The following is a 14812-nucleotide window of genomic DNA, read 5'->3' on the forward strand; positions in this document are numbered from 1 at the left end:
AACAAGGAATATACTACCACTCTCTACATATAGGTCACATAGGAATCTTGAGGATTAGATTAGAATAATTACTGTGCACACAGAGGCACTCTATTGTTCTTCCCATGCTGCATATGTGAATGGAACAGGAAGAAGCCCTAATTACTGGACAGTGGGACCTACTCTCTGCCTTGCATCTCAGGTTGGTTTGCAGAGTATAGATGTAGATGGAGATAGAGATTAGAAGCACCATTTTTTAACTTTTCTCTATGATCTTCCATTTTTTCCATGAAGTTTGGACATTTATACGTGCGGTATGATTAATTGCATAGTATGATTTGACAACCTGATAATCACTGGCTGCCTACTTCACTTTTATTGAACTTAACTTTCTGGGTGCTGCAGCCTTTAGCTTGTCAAGGAGGAAGATATACGACTAATACTAAATCAAAAGTGGCATCTAGCATCCCTAGATCACACATTGTCACGTTCCCTTAAGAACATTACACTGGAATCATGGTAAATGAATACTACTTTTTTAGGTTTGACAGACATATTTTTAAAGTTCCTAGTTACTTAGCAGATGCCCTTCAGCATCAAAATTCATCATATGATGAACAAACAGAGTGTGTATCTCCTGACTATGAAGCCTGTCACAGTGAAAGTGTGCTCTCACAGTGAAGCCCTCTACATCTTGGAGCAGTAAATATGTGGCCTCAATAAGACATGAAACTGACATTTTTAAACTGTTCAGTGTCATCAATGTAGTTATAAAATATGACCTAGCCAATCACATTAACAGTACATCCATTGGTTTCTGTTGATAAAGAAATGAAATCATAATATTGTAGCTACAATAAATCATACAACAATGTAATACACACATAAAATTGCACTGAATATCAGTAATAAAGAAGAAAACCACCCCTCCTTTAATATGGATAATCATTGTTTGTTACTGAGCTTCACTGAATGGTTCCTCTCCAGACTAGAGATGTTGTAAATTTTACCATCCTTTGTTTTTTTTTTGTGAAAGGAATAATATGCAATAATTTAAAACATAAGACTCAAGTGAAATATGTACTTCTAACTTACACAACAGCAGTCCAAAGTCTTGATCAAAAATAAGGATGGGAAATAAGATGAACCTGCAATACAGGCCTCAATGCGCAAAATGACAATAAAAGTAATGATGAATATATGTCTCTCCTTGATTCTATGAAACCTTGTGGTGGGAATTCATTTAAAGTTGTGAGCGATATGGTCATAGACTGTATTACATATGCAAGTCTGTGTCAGTCCTGGAAGTGTTCATGGAGAGCTGAAGCAGTTAGGTAACCACTTGCAACAAGTGGGAAATTTTTTATTAAAGTCTGGGTCAGACACAAATTTGTGTGTGTCACCAATAGGGAATACCTTCATACATAACATGGCTAATGTCAGAAAGATTCTGTAGTTGCAAATTAATTGCATAAATTCCTGACATAGTATGTCATATTCTGAGCTAGCCACGGCATTGGCTATGCAACACTTTCTGAATCCTTTCATAATAGATTCACTTGAGGTTCTGTCCCATGCCATAAGGATCCATTGGCCTAACAAGAATACTGAGAATTTCTGTAATTCCCATTCCCCCCTCCCCAACCACCTGTTCTGTAGAATAACTGTATGGTCTGTTGAAGAGGCTACTTGCTGTAAAGCTGTCACAGGTGAGCCTTAAAAAGTTCAGTACTTGAAGCTGTGACTGCCAAAAATTAAGGACCTTAAAAAAATCAACCAAGCCATGGGTAACTGAAGGGATGAAAGCTTCGCAGAAGAGGAAGAGGAAAATTTATAAAGGGGCTATAATAAGTAAAAATCTTATGTTATTTGTTATCTATAAAAATAATGTTAAATTTTAAGTGTCCAAATACACTCCTGGAAATTGAAATAAGAACACCGTAAATTCATTGTCCCAGGAAGGGGAAACTTTATTGACACATTCCTGGGGTCAGATACATCACATGATCACACTGACAGAACCACAGGCACATAGACACAGGCAACAGAGCATGCACAATGTCGGCACTAGTACAGTGTATATTCACCTTTCGCAGCAATGCAGGCTGCTATTCTCCCATGGAGACGATAGTAGAGATGCTGGATGTAGTCCTGTGGAACGAACGGCTTGCCATGCCATTTCCACCTGGCTCCTCAGTTGGACCAGCGTTCGTGCTGGACGCGCAGACTGCGTGAGACGACGCTTCATCCAGTCCCAAACATGCTCAATGGGGGACAGATCCGGAGATCTTGCTGGCCAGGGTAGTTGACTTACACCTTCTAGAGCACGTAGGGTGGCATGGTATACATGCGGACGTGCATTGTCCTGTTGGAACAGCAAGTTCCCTTGCCGATCTAGGAATGGTAGAACGATGGGTTCGATGACGGTTTGGATGTACCGTGCACTATTCAGTGTCCCCTCGACGATCACCAGAGGTGTACGGCCAGTGTAGGAGATCGCTCCCCACACCATGATGCCGGGTGTTGGCCCTGTGTGCCTCGGTCGTATGCAGTCCTGATTGTGGCGCTCACCTGCACGGCGCCAAACACGCATACGACCATCATTGGCACCAAGGCAGAAGCGACTCTCATCGCTGAAGATGACACGTCTCCATTCGTCCCTCCATTCACGCCTGTCGCGACACCACTGGAGGCGGGCTGCACGATGTTGGGGCGTGAGCGGAAGACGGCCTAACGGTGTGCGGGACCGTAGCCCAGCTTCATGGAGACGGTTGCGAATGGTCCTCACAGATTCCCCAGGAGCAACAGTGTCCCTAATTTGCTGGGAAGTGGCTGTGCGGTTCCCTACGGCACTGCGTAGGATCCTACGGTCTTGGCGTGCATCCGTGCGTCGCTGCGGTCCGGTCCCAGGTCGACGGGCACGTGCACCTTCCGCCGACCACTGGCGACAACATCGATGTACTGTGGAGACCTCACGCCCCACGTGTTGAGCAATTCGGCGGTACGTCCACCCGGCCAACCGCATGCCCACTATACGCCCTCGCTCAAAGTCCGTCAACTGCACATACGGTTCACGTCCGCGCTGTCGCGGCATGCTACCAGTGTTAAAGACTGCGATGGAGCTCCGTATGCCACGGCAAACTGGCTGACACTGACGGCAGCGGTGCACAAACGCTGCGCAGCTAGCGCCATTCGACGGCCAACACCGCGGTTCCTGGTGTGTCCGCTGTGCCGTGCGTGTGATCATTGCTTGTACAGCCCTCTCGCAGTGTCCAGAGCAAGTATGGTGGGTCTGACACACCGGTGTCAATGTGTTCTTTTTGCCATTTCCAGGAGTGTAGATTAAGGAGATTTTAATGCCGAAGTAGGAAAGGAAATCTACAAATCAACCTTTGGCAATTTTAGCTTACATGAGGAAAGTTCAGATGAAGGGGCTTGACTTACAAACCTTGCAATGTCAAATGGTCTCACGATAAGCAGCACAAAATTTCAACATAAACGCTTTCATTTAGGAACATGGATATCACGAGATGGAAAGGTAGTTAATCAAATAGATCATGTAGCTATCCACAAACGATTCCAAAACAGTATTAAAGATGTCAGAAACTTTAGGGAAGCAGATTGTGACACAGACCACATGTTAATCATATCAAAACTGAAAGTGAAACTCAAAATGAAAGTAAATAGAAATAGAGAAGAAATTACACAATATAGCATAGGAAACCTGGCGAAAGTAGATATAAAAGAAAATTTTACAAAAGAAATTAAAAGCAATCCAACAAAACTGAGACTGACCAATGCAGAACCACAGGATGTCGCAAGCAGATGGAGACACCTGAAGGGCTGTATTCAAGAAGCAGCTTCCAAAATCATAGATGAAAGAAAACAACCTAATAAAATTTGGTTTAACACAGTGTCATGGAAAAAATGCTGGAAAGAAGAAATGTGAGGAATGCATGGATTAAAGAAAGGGACAATATGACATTGAGGGAAATATACTATAAACTCTGCCAAGAAACGCAAAGAGCCCTAAGACGAGAGAAAAGGGAATACTATAACAATATGATCAGAGAAGCAGAGTATGATTTCAAACATCACAGGACAAGGCAGATGTATCAAAATATTTTAAAAAATCCTTTGGTAAATTCAATAAAAGGGAACAGTTTATAAAGGATAAGTATGGGAAAATATTGACCGACAAAAGTGACATACAAAAAACATGAAAAATATACTTTTCTCAACTGCAATGACCCACACTCTTACTTTAAATTGGAAGAACCTGATACAATTGATACAGCTACTACCCCATCAGTAAATGAAATACAGCAAGCAATAAAGAAATTTAGGCTTGTAGCGAGGGCAAGATATACATTGAGTTATTAAAGAATGGAGGCCCACAACTGGAATTAGACATACAAGTGTTAATAGAAACAATTTGGGGGACAGAAACCATTTCTGCAGATTGGAAAAGTGCAATTGTGTGCCCCATATTTAAGAAGAATGATCCACTTGTTTGTGAAAACTACAGAGGAATTGCCTTATTGGATGTCACCTACAAAATCTTTCGAGCTGCCTATTAAACAGGCTGATACCAATAACAGAAGAACTGTTTGGGGACTACCAATGCAGTTTCCGCAGAAACAGATCCACATTAGATCACTTATTCACCCTAAGACAAGTAACTGAGAAGGTGTGGGAATTCAGTGTATATCTCCACATATTATTCGTAGATTTTAAGAAGGCCTATGATAGCATACACCGATAGACACACCTAAATATAATGAAAGAATTTAAAGTACCTTCAAAATTAATCAGATTAATTAAAATGTGTATAGTTTTAACTTTGTCGCATAAAGGCAACGGTAGGAGAAACTGAAGAATTTAAGGTGTACACTGGAGTGAGACAAGGGGATACCATTTCGCCTATTTTATTTAACCTTGTCCTACAGAAGATCAATACAGAATTTTCTAAAACCATCCACAAGGAATCTAGGTACAGGATGTGAACATTACAAGACTTGCCTATGCAGATGATGTAGCACTAATAAGTAGTTCCAAAAGAGAATTAATCAGAATGATGCAAAATTGCTGAGAAAACAGGATTACATGTTAATGAAGAAAAGACAGAATACCTGCCCATAAGCAAGAAAACCAGAAAAGATGCACCTCTGACAGTAGATGGATTCAATTTCAAGACAGTTGACTACTTCAAGTACCTAGGAAGTCTTTTTAGTAATAACGGAACAGATATAGAAATAGATGCCTGTTTATCAAAAGCAAATAGGACATTTTTTAGTTTCTTCAAAATTCTAAGGAAAGATCATTTAGCAGTAACTTCAAAATCTGCTTATATCAATCGACCATTATACCTGTGGCGTTATATGGATGTGAAACATTAATATTTAGAAAGAAAGACGAAGAAAAACTGTTAATATTCGGAAGAAAAGTACTAAGGAAAATTTTTGGATCTGTATACGACGAAAATAAGAAGAAATGAAGAATTAGGAGGGCTGTACAAACACTGAAACATCGTCGAAGTGCTCAAGAGGAGAAGGTTGAATTGGGCAGGCCATATAGCAAGAATGGCAGAAAACAGACTACCCAGAATGGAATTCAGCAGAACGAGAGGAAGAGGGAGACCAAGAATCAGATGACGGGATAACATTCGGGAGGACACAACTAGGATGAACAGCAACAGCAACTGGACAAACAGCGCATTGGACAGGCAGAAGTAGAAGAGGCTCATAGAGCGAGCAGGCGTATGGTCGATAAGGCCCTTGCCACATGTAAAGTAAAGAACTGATACTCTAACAAAGGATATTACTGTATCCCGCTACTGCAGAATAATACTTCAACAATAAAACATAAACAGAGGAAAAAAACGAAAATAACTTAAGTTGCAAAGGAAATGCGCAATTTACAACGACGACGATACACAGTGCTCATACAAGCGTCTGGCAACAGCAAAATGTGTCAAAGGCTTTAGGAAGACTATGCAATGGTTCATAATAACAAATTTCCTCCGGTGAGCGTGAAGTCACAACTGTTTACATTTGATTCGTTTTAACAGTTGCGAACGGGCTCATGCGAATGCGCAGTTGAGCCGCGTTTGAGTAGTAGATTCTCCCACTTCTGGCTACAGGAATGTGACTGTTGGCTGTGCAAGCAATTAGATGCCACCGGGGAAAGGGGCGCCAAATTCATATTCTTGAGGAGGGGGAAAAAAAACTTGTTTCGCAAAGCGCCTAGCATCCAGCGCACGTTTGCCTATCGTTATTCACATGAATTTGAAACGCTTCCTTGTTGGTTTTTCAACACATTTTAAGTTGATTTTTGAATGCGTGCATAAAGTACGTGATGTCTGTTAGTAGAATCCTTCCCGCAGCCAAAGGGGACGGGGCTATACGAGCTGAGCGGAGTAGAGCCGAACGGATGAATGCCAATCGCTATCTTGATTATGATTTTGATTGGGTTTGCGAATGACCAGGATTGTTATAATTAGTAGCGAAATCCATAGATTCAGATTACGAGAATGGAAATAAACGACTGGCAGGAATAACAGGTGAGAAAGATTACGTATTATCTTCTCAGTGTATCCAAGAAAATTAAATTTTGACAGAAAATGTTGGTCCAGATAGCTACTTTAGTAAGGACCAGTTGTACAGTCCCCGTCTAACAGCCGCTTAAGTTCTATTCTGGAAGTAACGCGGAAAACGAGTTGTACGAACAGGTAATAACGCTTAACCGGAAAATAACCGCGGAATAGCCGAACCTGTGGTTCTGGCAGGGTTAGTAAAGTTAATCGGCGAACAAATTTTCACAATGGTAGGAATTGATAGAAATGGTGATGACAAGATTGATTGTTAGAATGAGGAAGAAGAAGAAGAGACGGGGACAGCACGCAAATTATGGGAGAATAAGTCGATTCCAAATTTACGTAAAAATTTCGTAATACTACTTTTCGATCTCATGCTTGAGAAACTGGTGCGTATGAACGAAATGTGAAACTATTTCCTAACATAAAGTTTTTTGCTTGTAGTAGGCCTAATAGGCATTTGATATTGGTACCTCGTGAATTATATTCCGTCGTGCTATAAGAATGGCCATTTGAACCAAAACAGTTTCGTTTATTTGGTGTGTGTGCTGCAACATTAGAAAGGTCTGTTTGTTTTATCTAGAAGACAGTGACAAAATAGACGTAATCAGATCGAGAAACCACACCAGTCATGGGAATTATTTGTATTAACACGCCTCTTTCAGTATTAGATAACGACGTTTCGATTTTTCATGTGGCAAAACGTTCGACGAACTTTGATGAGGTAATAGATTCTTTCACAGAAAGGAAAGCACGCCATATCCAGCTGTAGCAAGATTAAAGAGAAAAAAAATGCTACGAGCTAAGGATTGAAGAAATGTGTACTTTCTTGCTTGTCTCTTGTTTTTATTGGTTTTATGTATCCTATATTTAATTTTATGTCACTTATTAGCTAACAGGCAATAAAGAGTGTAAATTTTCTGAAGAGTCCTTGTTCTTGCACTGTCCTGAATATAGTTTGATGGCATCCATTACGAAAATAATATACACCGTTTCAACTCCACAAAGCGAAATACAGTGACGTGCGGTAAAAGAATGTTTACGAAGATGCGTGGCACTGCACTTTGGCACACTTAAGACCAAATGATGTCTCACATTTCCTCGAACACATCTGTTTTATATTCCAGACTTCTCAGAAAGATGTGCGCTACAAGATGAACATACTTTTGAAAATTAGATACTTTTTTTTAGTATTGACCCGTTTCGCAAATATCCGGGGCTGATGCGCAGAGCCGTCTGAGTTATAGTGAGTTGTTTACATTTAGTGATTTTGCTGTTTCCTTTTCGTTTACTCTCGCGTCAAACGAAAACAAAGCAGATATGTGGCCGGGAGCTATCAAGTGAATTAAAATACATTCACATAATTACGGAAGGCTAAATTATGTCATTAGTTTCAGATTTTATTTCTACTTTTCTGACAGTCAAGCAGTAATCGCCTTTCGGAACAATGAAGTTATTTTTGCCCGTTTGCTAAAGAAATTTGGCTTTTATTAACCTTTTCCGCAGCGGCAGTCAATGTATTTGAAACGAAATGATTACTTCCACAGTGTTGGCTAGTTTCGACTGCTCGGTGCATTTCTAGTGCACGTTTTAATCTTGTAGTACGTATGGCAGTATACCATAATAAAGAACCAATGTTTTACACGTACGTACATACAGACTTCCTACGCCATGATTGCTGCGCAAGCGCGGTGCCGCCTGTTATCTGCATTCTCTGGCAGCTGCTCAAACGAACCTATTTCAAAGTAAATATCCTTTTACGTAAGTTGAACTATGTGAGAGAATGTACCATGAATTTCTTCAATCACAGAGCGTTTGACAGTCATTTAAAAATCAATTCTTTGATAACGAGCCATTTAGAAGAATTTGAAACACTGAAGATCAGACATTTATGTCATTATTAAAAATTTTACTGGCCCATTTGTGTGATATATCTTGAAGTGTAACGGGGGCAAAAAAGGAAATTATATACGAAAGCTTAGCTGCTCTCGCAGCTTATTAACCTTAGAGTCCAATATTATATGTGAAAGCTTTTCTTTTCTTGTAGCAACACTATGTATATTAATTGAAACTAACTTTCCCTGTTTGTGTGTCCGCGCTACTAACAGTGATGTTCCTGTTGGCTGACTACATCACGTGTCCTATGCTCTGAATATCCGCTGTCAGGTTGGCGAGATCACGTGACATAAGCTGTGACTGGCTTACAAAAGCGCTTCGCAATTTCAATGATTCGGAAAGTAACGCGCGGCGTTTGGTGGAATTCCAATGTATACTTTCGTAATACCGCGATACGCAGCGTACATGTTGCTGCACATCAAATATATTTGGACTCGTATTAGGGAGGACGACGGTTCAATCCCGCGCCCGACCATCCTGATTCAGGTTTTCCGTGATTTCCCTAAATCCCTCCTGGCAAATGCCGGGGTGGTTCCTTTGAAAGGGCACAGCCGACTTCCCTAATCCGATGAGACCGATGACCTCTTCCCCCCCCCCTCCCCCCAAACAACCCAACCCAACACCAAATATATTTCCAAAACGTGTTTTTTTCGCTGGGTTTCGTTTTCTAAAGTGCCGGGAAATTCTACGTCCGTGTATAAAACTATAAACATTCAAAGGATTGATAAGGGAAATATACTGTCACGTAACGCGGAAAAAGCGTCTTCACCCGGGAGAAAGTGTATTTTTAACCGCGAATTTTTTCCGCGTGCGCATGCTGTTGTACTTCTGCAGCAGTTTTGCCTTTTGTCAATACATTTGTGCCATCTGCAAATTTTGCTTATTTTTTGGAATCATTAGAGGATTCCAGGTCATTGATAAATATTCAGAACAACAATGGGTCCTTGGGCACATCACCCTTCTTTCCTTTCGGATTAGTAGGTGTGTTAACGTTCCTTCCTGATGCATGACTTTAAGTATCTGCTCTCTGCTTTTCAGGTACGATGTCACCCACTCATGTGCCAGACCTCTGATTCCTACATACTCCAATTTTTGAAGTAGTAAGTTGTGGTCCATCACATCAAAAGCATTTGTGAGGTCCAGAAATATTGGGTGATACACGTTCTTTCTGATCGATTAGTCAAGGCTTCATTAACAAAGTCAAAAATGGCAGTTTCTGTTGTTTCCTGAACCCATGTTGGATTTTTGAAACAAAATTATTTTTTTGCATGAATGGAATCACTCTTTTGTAAAAAAAAAAAACTTTTTCTGGTATTTTAGAAAAAAACCAGACAGCAGAGTAGTTCATTTATCTTGCCTCCCTTCTTAGAAAGAGGTCTTATCTTGGCCATTTTTAGTTTTTCTGGGAAGATACCAGCATCCAGTGAAGAGTCGTGAAGATGAGTTTAGGGGCTTAGTCAATATTGCCGCACATTTTTTTTTAATATGTAATCAGGGACATTGTCTGTACCTGAAGAAAATTTTGATTTTAATTGCTTTACAATATTCAGTATTTCCTTTTCATCTGTTTGATACAAAAAGATTGTTTTTTCCATTTAAGTTAACTTCTTTCTCATCTGTTTTTTGCTGTTATTTTCTTGCTATTTCTGTGAAATATACATTACATGCATCAACTGCTGTGTGGGTCAGAAATTTTGTCTCCATTTTCAAGAAGATTAATCTTACTGTGTTTTGCCAGTTTCTCTCCTAACGAAGGCCCACATTGCTTTCATTTAATTGTAGCTTTTTCCATGAAGTTGTCATTTGTTAGCTTTTTTGACCTTCTGATAACTTTATTTAGGATCTGTTTGTATCTTTTAAAATACGCATCAAATTCTGGAGTTGCTTTTGTTTCTTTGGCTTTGGCAGAGAGAAATCATTTTTTTTCCTTCATTGAAACTTTTTCGCCAGAAGTTATCCAACTAGTTTCAGCATTTATTTTTTTCTCCTATATTTTTTTCTGAGTGGGGAAGCACAGTTCAAAATAATGCTGGGAGGTGCTTAAGAATTTTTCATTTGTGTTGCTAAAGCGGTATACTTCCTGTCACGTATCTTCAGTTAGGCAGTTAAAATAAATGGATTTATCTTTTATACACTGAAGTTCCTAGCAGTGGCTACTATTTTTTTTTTTGTTAGGATGTACAGTATGATTTATTTGCACTAATATTATCAGTGCAATATGACCTCCAAAACCTAAGGTGAAACATTTTGCTTTATGTTTTAGAAGAGTGCCTGTAAATATTTGGTCTATTGTTGTTGCTGAATCTCTTCCGAGAACTGAATGGGCACAAATTTGATATCACTTGTTTGTAGGTATAACTGCCACCATAACCTTTAGCTTTCCTGCAGAAATGACAGTCTAGCGTGAAGTCCAGAAGATAAACCATTTTCAGTGTGTCTATCTGCAGCCAGTGTTCAGTTATACACAGGACTGAAACATCAACTTCATTCTCTAGCAGTATTTCACATTCATAAATTTTATTTAATTAGCGATTGCACATTTTGGTAAACACTATAAGGTCAGAACTTAGTCCTGAAATTTGATGCTTACTTGCTTTTGCTGATCCCTTTTGAAGAGTCTTGGCTGGGTGTGGTGCTGAGTTGGCATTCTCCTCTTCTTGGTTTGCAGTCAAGTTCTCATACTTCACACATGCTGTCTTCAATCTTCCACTGGATTGCCAAGCACTGGGAGATTCTTCTGCACATATGATGGTGTCTCTTCTTTCAATGGAGTGAATGTCTGCATGACTGTGGTTTTTCCTTTCGTTACATACATGAATGACCTTCCACTTAACACAGGCCCTACATCAAGCAGAACTGGTACTTGTTGCAGACAGGATGAGTGTTAGAATAAATCCCATAAGAGAGAATGCAACGGAAGAGATTGTTAATGATTATTTCTCTAATAATTATTAAGTGGCTCTCTGAAAATAGATTCTTTCTTAATTTCGAGAAAACACACTATATTGAGATCTGTATGAGTCTAGTCATACCAACAACTAACAAAACACTTTCATATAGCAAGTATATAAACAGGGTAGAATGCTCCAGATTTTTACGTTCACATATTGGTGAAAATTCACACTGGAAAAGCGTATTTTTCTGAGGTGCATAAACAATGTTCAGCTATTTTTGTTCTTCATATTATTGCTGAACTTGGATACAGATTAATCAACCTCCTGACATATTTTCACTGAAAACTGTAAAAAATGACGTATGTCATTGCAATGACGAATATAGTATACGTTGACCAAATTGTTGCGTACTCGATGGAGGGGCGGTTCTCAATGTACGCTTAGCGTACTCGAAACCGGCAATGTTGAAAATTAGGATATATTACTTTAAATAATAATTTAATGTTGAAGTGTCAATTATAATATAATAGTAATGGAGTATAATGATTAGAACTTAGTTAATATTTATGTAAACGATCAATACTAGGACATTATTAATTGTCGTGGCCTATCCCTATAACGGGGTGGAAGGCCAAAAAATTTCAAAGTCTTGCGTTTCAGTGAGCATTGTGCCATAAAAGACTAATTACTTAGAAAGAAAGTGTTGATTGTACCAAAGCGAACTCTAAAAATAATTGATGTCCACTTACAGTTGATGTGTATGCATCTCTTCAAGGAGTTACACATTTTACCTGCACCCTCACAATACATGCGGTCGCTAATGAAACTCGTCATAATTAATCCACCACAGTTAGAGAAGAGCAGTGATGTATTTACCAACATCATTAGAGAAAGAAATTACATTTATTACCCATATTAAAGTTCTCAGCGGCTCCAACAATAATTTTTTTGATTATTTACCCAACAACTTAAAATGTCGGACAGCAAAGCAAGTTTAAATGCTAACATAAAATAATTTCTTCAGAACAGCTCCCCTTTGATGGATGATCGTTTTATTAAAACCTGGTTGCTGTGGAAAAAATCTACTTTTTAAGTATAAACATGGCATAAGCAGGATTAAAAAACATATTCATTAAATTTAACACTAATCAAAATCACATATCCTGTAAACTGACACATTGCACATCATTAAAAAAAAGAATAGTTCAAATAATCTATGGAACATGTAATTAATTAAGTCATTCATCGCAGTTGCAGGTTATGTATCGAGTGGTTTCCAAGTACAAGAAAAATTTGATTTCCAGTACTTCATATAATTACTGACCGAATATAAACTGATGTAATACTTTACTCCATGAGAAGCATATCAATCCAGTACTTGAATATGAGAGCACTTAGCGACTTACAATGAACTTTAAACACTAATTCAAAGTTTCATGAAACACTTTTTCATTGACAATCTCGCGCCCCCCTCCCCCTCACACACACACACACACACACACGCTCACACACACACACACACAATAAGGAAAGGAAAAAAGTTATTATTGTTACCTTTGTGTTAACTGTATTTGCAACATGTTTTGCAGGCAATATCCAAATATTATAATGAATGTGCCTGCAAAATTAAAATTAAATAATTGTACAACAATTAGTTGAGGAGATCTATCATTATAAACATGGGAGTAGTGAATGGTATGATGGTGATACAAGTTCTGTTTCCGTCAAATGCCATGGTAAGTCACTGAGCTAGCATTATGATTGATTTTCTTTTTGATTCATATGTTTATTATTCTGCATAACAATCCAAAGTGTATGAATGTTGTCAATTGTCTCTTCTGAACTGAAACGTACATGGGTTCTTCCAATGTTTACTATTCAATTCTTACAATTTTTATAGATCAATTCTTACAATATTTATAATTATGCCATATACTGTTGCTTTATATAGGCCTATGTGTTATTTGAGTCCACTAAATAGCTATCTACAATTATTCTAAATACTGATTTACCTTGTAACAACTTTTACTTAATAAATTTGTTTTTAGCTTTTGGCTGAAGATAAGGAGTTTTTTTACACCTTTTATTTCTTGTGGCAGCCCGCTGTACAATTTTGAGCCATTATATAGCATACTTTGTGTATTGAGCTGTTTTTAGCGTAGATATGAATATTTTTCCTTACATATATTACAGTCTGGAAAATGAAATCACATGAGACACTCAGAACTTCTAGTTTTTTGAATAAATCAGTGCAATGGGCCCTATTGCTGCTATATGTTGAAGACAGACTGAATGCTCCCATCACTTGTTCACCAAAACATGATTCCATAATTGAGTGTATGTATCCAAAATATGTCATTTTGAGGCATGAAATATTGCACACTGTTGCAAGTATTCACAGAGCATAACAGGCTGTAGATAGTGTCTTTGTTGAAGCTTTTATGTGTTCTGTGATCACCATGTTGCTGTAATCAGCAAATACTATTTTTCCTCACATCTGATACTCTGCAGAGTATCATTAATGTAAATAAGAAAAAGGATTGGACCTAATGTACTAACTTGCGGGATGCTATATTAATATTTTTTTGGATTTGATAAATGTTTTACTAGTAATCCTGAAGTATGTGAAATCTTAACACGCTGCATCCGGTTTTGCAGGTAGGACTTAAACCACTTCTTATCCACACCTTTTATTCCAGTTCCTGCTTTGAATTTCGTGACGCATGTAGTTGAAAATTTTCTCTTCACCCTTCATTCGGATAATTTCTCGAGTATTTGGGGAGCCTTCATTGCGTTTCTTTTGCACACACTGAACAACCTGCTGCTCCACTTCGTGAAACTATACCTGCTTCGGTCCAGTAAAAGTTTGGTGTATAGAACTGGCATTCTTTAATTTATAATTCACCTGATGCCATCTACTAACATTCACTGCTGTGACATCAAATTTTCTTCCTGTTACGCAGCTGTTTGTTACCTTTGCCTCATGAATCACCATTAACTTAAAGTTAGTACTGTATTGTCAGCGTGAACCAATTCTGAACCGCTAATTCGTAGATCGATATTTCTCAACAGGGGCACGGCTGTATTTTCATCCATTTCTGATTGCAACAAAATTACAGCATTGTTACAGCGCACACAATATAAGAAAATGAGAACAATACGTTGTCTGCTACATCTGAATACACAGAAATCGTAACAATTCGTATTAATATTTAATTCACAAAGTGACTTTCTTGTAATTTACAGGGTGAAGCGAAATTCGCGCACTCGGGCTTCGCAGTGTGACTCCTCAGATGCCAGCGATAAAAAACGTCTGTCCCAAAATTTCGTCTGGTGAGTACGTCTGGCAGAAAAAGGACGTTAAAGAGTGACAGTCTGGCAACACTGTAACCACATGTATTGTGACTACGTCTGTCAGCACATATTGGTTGTACTGTGCAGTTGGTGC

This window comes from Schistocerca gregaria, chromosome 8 (genome assembly GCF_023897955.1).
Source record: "Schistocerca gregaria isolate iqSchGreg1 chromosome 8, iqSchGreg1.2, whole genome shotgun sequence".
Taxonomy (NCBI): Eukaryota; Metazoa; Arthropoda; class Insecta; order Orthoptera; family Acrididae; genus Schistocerca; species Schistocerca gregaria.